The following is a 7,480-nucleotide window of genomic DNA, read 5'->3' as shown; positions in this document are numbered from 1 at the left end:
TCTCAGTATCTTGAGTCCATATGTAATGAACTACAACCTCACTTAAGAGTGTATTCTTATGACAGGTAGCCCACTCTCAGCCAATCACAGCATCCAAGCTGCATCCAATCATAGACTATGTCCATATAAGGCAAATGCTTCATCACACTATGCCCAAATAAGGCAAATATTGAGCTATTATTGATCAAGCTGTTTTTGTATGTCACTTTCTTTCGTGTCTATAAATACTTCCTATCCACATTGCTGAGCGAAGCTCTCTGAAGCACTACTGGTTCAGGATGCTGCCTGATTCATGAATTGATCTTTGCTGAAATAAACTCTGCTAAATTTAATTTGTCTCGTGTTTTTTTTTTTCTTTTTGACACCTATAAAACATCCATGCTAGGGCCCTACTCCCAGATATTCAAATTCAATCATTTTTAGGTAAGGCTGGTATATGAGTGTTCTCTATTAGTGTCTCTGGCAAAGATTGTAACTAGTACTCTGAAACAGCGATCCCCAGCCTTTTTGGCATCAGGGACAGGTTCCATGGAAGACGATTTTTCCACAGATGGTGGTGGGGTGGAGGGGGTGGAGGCAGAGCTCAAGTGGTGATGAGCATGGGGTGTGGCTGTAGCGGCTGTAAATACAGATGAAGTTCCCTGGCTCACCTGCCACTCGCCTCCTGCTGTGTCTCCCTGGTCCTAAGTTTCATGGAAGATAATTTTTCCACAGGCAGATGGGGGTTGGGCGGGAGGAGGGCATGGAACTCAGGCAGCGATGTGTGGCCCAGTTCCTAAGAAGCCACAGACTGGTACCCAGCTGCAGCCCAAGGATTGGGGACCGCAGCTTTAAAAGTAATCTGAAACAACTGAAATATTAATGTAATGGAAAGGCTATTTAATAAAAATAAGTTTAACTTACTATCTTTGTATGTATGCTTTTGAGTATGCTTTATTTTATTCTAGCCACTTTTTACACCTTTTCTCAAAAAGTTACCTTTCTGTCAAGAACTATCTGTCATAAGGTGTAATATCCAAATGTGCTTGGAAAAATATTTTTCTTATAGAAATTGAATGTGAGAACTTTATTAAGAAGTTTAAAATACAAGATATGCACATATGCACGTTTTAGAACAGCAAGGAGAAAAATGTGAGTTTTTCTAAATTCACCATTTTCAGGAAATTATATAACTTAATGCTATACATGTCTATTAGTGGGGCTAGGGAGTTGGACAAAAATGCAAAAGAAGTATGTGCTCTGATTGCTGCATTGAAGGAAAGGACTAATCTTTTGCAAGAGGGGGATAAGATATATACATGAAATAATTAGACAGAAATCAATATAGTCTTGAATAGAAATAAATTTGTGCCAAAATTGACAGCACAAGTGATCTCAAATTTTCCCTTGAGCTCATACTCTTCCCATTAATGGTATTGATTAAGGAGCAAAATAAAATATGTTGACTCTATGCAAAACTGGAAGTTTAGAAAGTTCAAGTTTATTATTTATTACTAAAAGAAGAAAATAATCACCATATAAAAGCTCTAAGAAAAGAAAGAAAAGTGAGCACATGCAATGCATGAATGAATAGAATAGTTGCTGGAAAATGTAACAATCCTGAAATTTGATGATGCTGGGCAATCTGTTCTTGTCTATAATATCTGCCAGGCAGATATTCTCCTCTTGAGCCTGAATTTGATGAAATCATATGGTGATAAATCAAGTCCAGAAATGGAAATCAGTAAATGGACCACATCCTCTCAATGGTTTTGAAAACCTCTATTCTGCCTTTCTGAGGAAGAAATGTCTGATTATGAGTGACCTACCATTTTCAACTCTACAACTTTATTTGAATCAACAGTCTTTTCAGTAGCAACCTAAGCTTTTTAATGCTCAGTCAAACATATCTTTAATTTAATTTGTTTTTATATAAGTATCCCTTGTTAATTATAGACAGAGTATAAACTAAACAGAAACTACATATAACAAATACTTGGTGTTTTCCCTTCCAGACATCCATCTTATTTTATTGAGTTTAGTCTATTTTCAGATATTTGCTCTTTTCAATGGTATTTGATTGATATCCTTGTATATACACCTAGGCACACTTATTTAATTATTTTCTTTCACTAAATGTTGAGATGAAAAGTTGTTGAATCAAATGATATGACTTAATTTTTTTTTATCATTCTGGTTTATATTCCAAACTGACATTCTGAAAAATTGTTTCAATTACTCTCCCCTTAGTGTATGAAGGTTCCCATATGCTATGAAGATATTCTTCATGTTTCTGTCTTAGGCAGAGAACATTTTTTATTCATTTTGCATTTCCAGTTCCTACAGAACTGTCTGGCACAGTAGACCCTCAAGGTTTGTCAGAAAAAGATGAGTGAATGAAAGGATGATGGAAAGATGAACAGTGAATTTATTTTTACTGTCAAGGCAATATACCTGACCTCAACTTTTCAAGTCAGGGGTTACTTAGAAAGCAGATTGATGGCTGGCTCCATGTCTTCACATCCTCTTCTGTGTCCTTAATTTGTGGTTGCCTCACTGAGGGCATACTTTTCCTCCCTTTGATTTGGGACTCAGCCCTGACTTTGTCCAATGCCATGTGGAAGTGACGACTTGCACTTTTTAGTCTAGGCTTATAGGTTTTCATTTGCCTTCTTATATAAATCTTTGCCATCATTAGGAGAATCATATCCCTCAAGGCACAGCTGCCCATTAGACTGAGCTACAGACAAACACACAGGAAAAGATATGACCAAACTGTACCTGCAGCTGAATGTCTCATCTGACCTGCCCCATGAAGCCGAATCTTCCTAGACACAACAAGCTACAAGCATGTCTGCCCCGGCTGAGTTCAGCCTAGATCAGCCAAGCTCTAGCTGTCCTGCAGCCACGTATGAGCTATAATAGATCATTGTTGCTTTAAGTTATTGAGCTTTGGGATTGTTTGTTACACAGTATTGTAGTTTTTCTGATGAAATGCTCCTGTGGCTATAGACAGCTCTCAAATCTTTTTCTTCAGAGCTACCCAAATATGAAAGAACCCAGAAGATCTCAGTGCTCATCCTTTCTGCTGTGTCCCTTTGGCTCATGGAGTCATGACATCACTGGATGTCAAGGACTTATGGACGGCACAGTGGAACATCCACTGGGCGTCTAGAAAGATATTGATTCAAACCCCGCCTCCATTCTTTGTAGTTTTGTGAAACTTGACATTCCATTTAATGTGTCTGAATTTTAGTTTTCTCTTCTCTATAGTGAAGATAATTAGAACTCTGTCTCATAGGACTATAGTGAAAATCAAAATATATGACATACAAAAAAGCATTTTTGAATACTAGTCAATTCTATTTCCAAATAAGGTCATATTAAACAAAAATTAAAGAAAGAATACTAGTCAATTCTGTTTCCAAATAAGGTCATATTAAACAAAAATTAAAGAAAGAATACTAGTCAATTCATCTAAATATGCTTTTTATGAAATTTGTTATTTAGTAATGTGTACTTAGTACATTTACATATTTGCATAATAGATCATTTCTTACTCTTTCTTTTTATTTAGAATTGTTCCCATGATTCCTTTAGATTTAAAGACCATTGCCTTGGTTTCATCCTAGAATATCTATCTACTGAAATATTAGTCAAATATTGACTATGCATAATTGATCTGCCTTTAGTGACAGAATCTAAATAGTACAAAAGACAGTAAGTTATCGTGATTTCTGCCTTTATACTGCTGAGAAGTGTAAATTACTAGTTTAAAATGTCCTTTTATATATTTAATGTTCTTAATGTGTTATAAAGTAAATATGAGTACAAGAAACATCTGCAAAAACGTTTTAAAATCTCATCTTTCATAAAATCCTGCAATTAAAAAAAAAGATTAGAAATGCAAGAGTAATTCACATGAGTCCTAAGACCACATAGGGTAGAAAGCCTTATAATATTAACACAAAATATGACTTAAAAAGAATAGGATATATTTAAAATAATTACAATGTCTAAAATGTATTGACTTTTAGATAAATTGGCTTTGGGGAAGGTGGTATTTAGAAAAACCAGTCAACAGCCAGGGTGAAGGGTACTTCTGGCTTCAGGACTTTGCAGCCTGTGGTAATTTTATAGGCCAGAGAACAGGAGGGGATCTGGAAATATCCAAGAGAAGTTGAACAGAGAGCAGGAGCAGGACAGGAAGTGAAGTTAGAACCGGCAGGATAAGGAGTTGGAATTCATTCTGAGGGAAATGAGGAACCCCCTGTGGAGTTTTAGGCAGATGAATGGCCAACACCATTCTGGCTGTGGTGTGCAGAGTGCACTAGACAAGCAAGTCCAGAGGCAAGAGCTGTGTGAAAGCTTCTGTAATTGATCCTGTGGCAGGGACTCTGATGAAAGAAGTGGTCCAAAGGAATCCATTTGGGCTGAGATGGGACCTTCACTGACCACCTAAGAAATCTATCAATAAAGATGACTCTCTCTGAAAGAGGACCTCAGCTAGTCCAGGGAAAAGAGGCCCACCCCTCAAAGAAGTGAGGCCGCAAAGAGGGCAATCAGTGTCGTCAGTAAGTTCCAGAGAGGAACCCAGAAAGGGGAAAGAGACCTGCACACAGTGTGAGTTTAGGGAAGAAGATTTAGCTTAATGAGGTTGCACAAGGTATCCAAGGACTCAACTACACCAGAGATGAATTCCAGGTTGTATCCACCTGTGGGGAAAGGGACTCGGGTATTCCTTGAGAACCACGGGTTCCTCTTGACTTGGGAGGACAGAAGGGCTTAGCTAAGCATTTTGCAGTCTTCGAGGTCTCAGACTGGGACAGGCAAGCATGGGAGCGATGCAACTAACTTGCTGTCTGCCATCCTTATGTAAAAGTCTTTCTGAGGCAGAAGGGTTGTTCCATGCTTCCAGTAGCATGCTGGGGTAGGTATTACTGTGCAACTATTAGCTTTAAAGAGAGATGCTTTGTGCTACAATCAAGAGCGACTCAATACTTAAGGAATAATTTCTATTGCAAGACTACTGCTTTATAATTTGAAAATACTATTCTTCCCTCTCTTTTTTATATTGACTATTTTAGTTCCTCTATATTTCCTCCACTAAATTTCAATTCAGAGCTTTAATAGTAGACCACATTTTCCAAAAATCTGATCCAAATTCTGGCTTTTTCAGGCAATTGAATGATTTTGAATCCAATGATTTTTATCCAACTATTAAGTTCTTGGTATAGTCTTACACTCAAATTATTCTTTGGATTTGAATCATCAGAATTGTAAATGTTCTTTAAAATAGGAACAGGTTTACAGAAAAATACATGACCAGGTCTCTGTTTGAATGTGTAATAAAAGTAATTATATTTTTCCCAACAATGTTATAATTTCAATAAGTTTGAACGTATGATATTTAAACTATTAGATATCTTTACAATTAATATTTTTAATTACAATTGATTTAATGTTATAGGGTAGGAGTTATAGATATAAGACACCTTATACAATTTTGTATTTAAGTGTCTTGTTTAATGTGAAAAGTATCTTGGGGTTTTAAGTCCAACGATGTCATGAAGTATGTATTACATGGAAGATCATGTGGCTGATAAACAAGAGGTTAGGCCAAGCCCAGTTAATAGCCTCTTAATTCTCCCTATTATTTCTGCCAACAATTTTTTAAAAACATACCTTATTATCTCATGCCTCAGTTTGCTCATTCAAAAATTAAAATGACTACCCAGTGGTATTCTGAGGGCTAATAATAAATCTATGAAGTAATTAAGCAACCGTCAGGACTATTTAATAACATAAGATATATTTTAATTGCTTTTATTTTATTACTGACACTGTGGGGCTTTTAATTTGCCTGCTAAGATTTCCAAAGCAATGGATAAAATGCATAACTGTGATAGATGGAAATGAAGACTGTTGTTGTTAAAATTATCCCAGAAATTTGTGCTCTTACTAATCAGGGCCTGCTTGGTTTGCTAGAATTTACTGTGCATCCACACTCTGATGTTCCATTAGGCATTTCTAGAAGTTTAAAATAACAAGGCAAGAATATGTGAGATTCAGTTTAATGTTTAAATGGGTGACTGGTAGACCTAATATTTAGTAATCTCCTCACCCCCTCCTTCCTTTGAGTAATTTGTCATTAGTAGTGTTTTTTAAGTCTCCCTATTTTGAATCCTATATTGAAAGTTATTTATCCTCAAAGCAAAGAAATAGACATAACTTAAGAAGTTGGGGGAGGGATAAGAGACAATTTGGAGCCAATAGAGAATATGCAACTTAATCCTATTTGAGGAAATAAGAAAATGAATATTAATGCAATGTGAAGATGTTCAGGTTAAAGATTAGATTTGAGGGAAAACTGGGCCTCTAAAAGTTTGGGGATGGTGGTGGGCATGACTGTCTTGTTAGGAGAAAGAAAATAAACAGTATAATTTGGAATATCAGAGATAAAGGGTATGGGAGTGAGTGATGAACTATAATCATCAGAGCCTTGCAGGGTTAGAATGGAGAACAAGGAGAATTCCCAGCTACGTGATTTTTTTTAGTAGTCTGACGAGAGAAAAGAGGAGATATACAGTGGCCACAGCTGTAGAATGAGATTCAAAGTGAGAGATTTTGGTTACGTATGGACGATGAGGGGGAAGAAAGTCAAGCATGACTTGGAAGACTCTAGTTTCAGCCCTGGATGGACAAAGAGTGATATTAACAAGAGAGTACAAACGTAGGAGAGGGAAACATTTTTGAAGAGATATAAAGACACCCCTATCCTATGGAGGGATGGATAAGGAACTGTGATGCTGAACAGTGGGTATCTTGGCAAATTATCAGCTCAGTGACCTGACCACTGCCCCTCTGCCAGCTTCAGCCTTCTTATATGCAAAGCAGGGAGTAGAGGAGGCATGGCATTATTTATCTCACAAAGATGATGTTGAGAAGATTTAAAGAGATACCATCTTTGAAAGCACTTTCTAAAGAATTTTTTAAAAACTGTATGAAGGTGAGCTGATTTTTAATGGTATGCACTTGTGAAATGATCACCTTCTAGACATGCAGGTGCTGCACAGGTCTGGGCCCAGGAAAGGCAGCAGGACTGCAAGCCCAGATTTGGGAGTCCTCAGAAGCCAAGTGACTCCAGTCATCTGATATCCTGCAGGGCAGAGAAAAGAAGAGCACTAATATGGAGGCCCTAGGAACTGCCAACTCCTTAGGTATAATCATAAAATGAAATAAAATGAAAAAAAGCAGCAGCATGTGGGAAAACAATCAGAGACTGGAGGAGAAATCTTCAAGAAAGCACAAGGATGGTCACTGGGCCTTTACATAGTTCTGTTAATAGGACAGGTGCAGTGGGTCTAAATAGAAGGGAGCAATGTTGATTACGTAACAATGTGTAAGAAATTATTGGAAGCCATGTGTTTCCTTTAGAAGCTAGGCTCTGGGGTCATTTTTTAGGGTAGTTTAATATCACTTGCAGGCCTGTGCTGAGTGG

The sequence above is a fragment of the Microcebus murinus genome, chromosome 16 (assembly GCF_040939455.1).
Source record: "Microcebus murinus isolate Inina chromosome 16, M.murinus_Inina_mat1.0, whole genome shotgun sequence".
NCBI lineage: Eukaryota > Metazoa > Chordata > Mammalia > Primates > Cheirogaleidae > Microcebus > Microcebus murinus.
The sequence above is the reverse complement of the archived record's forward strand: the minus strand, read 5'-3'. Positions refer to the sequence as shown.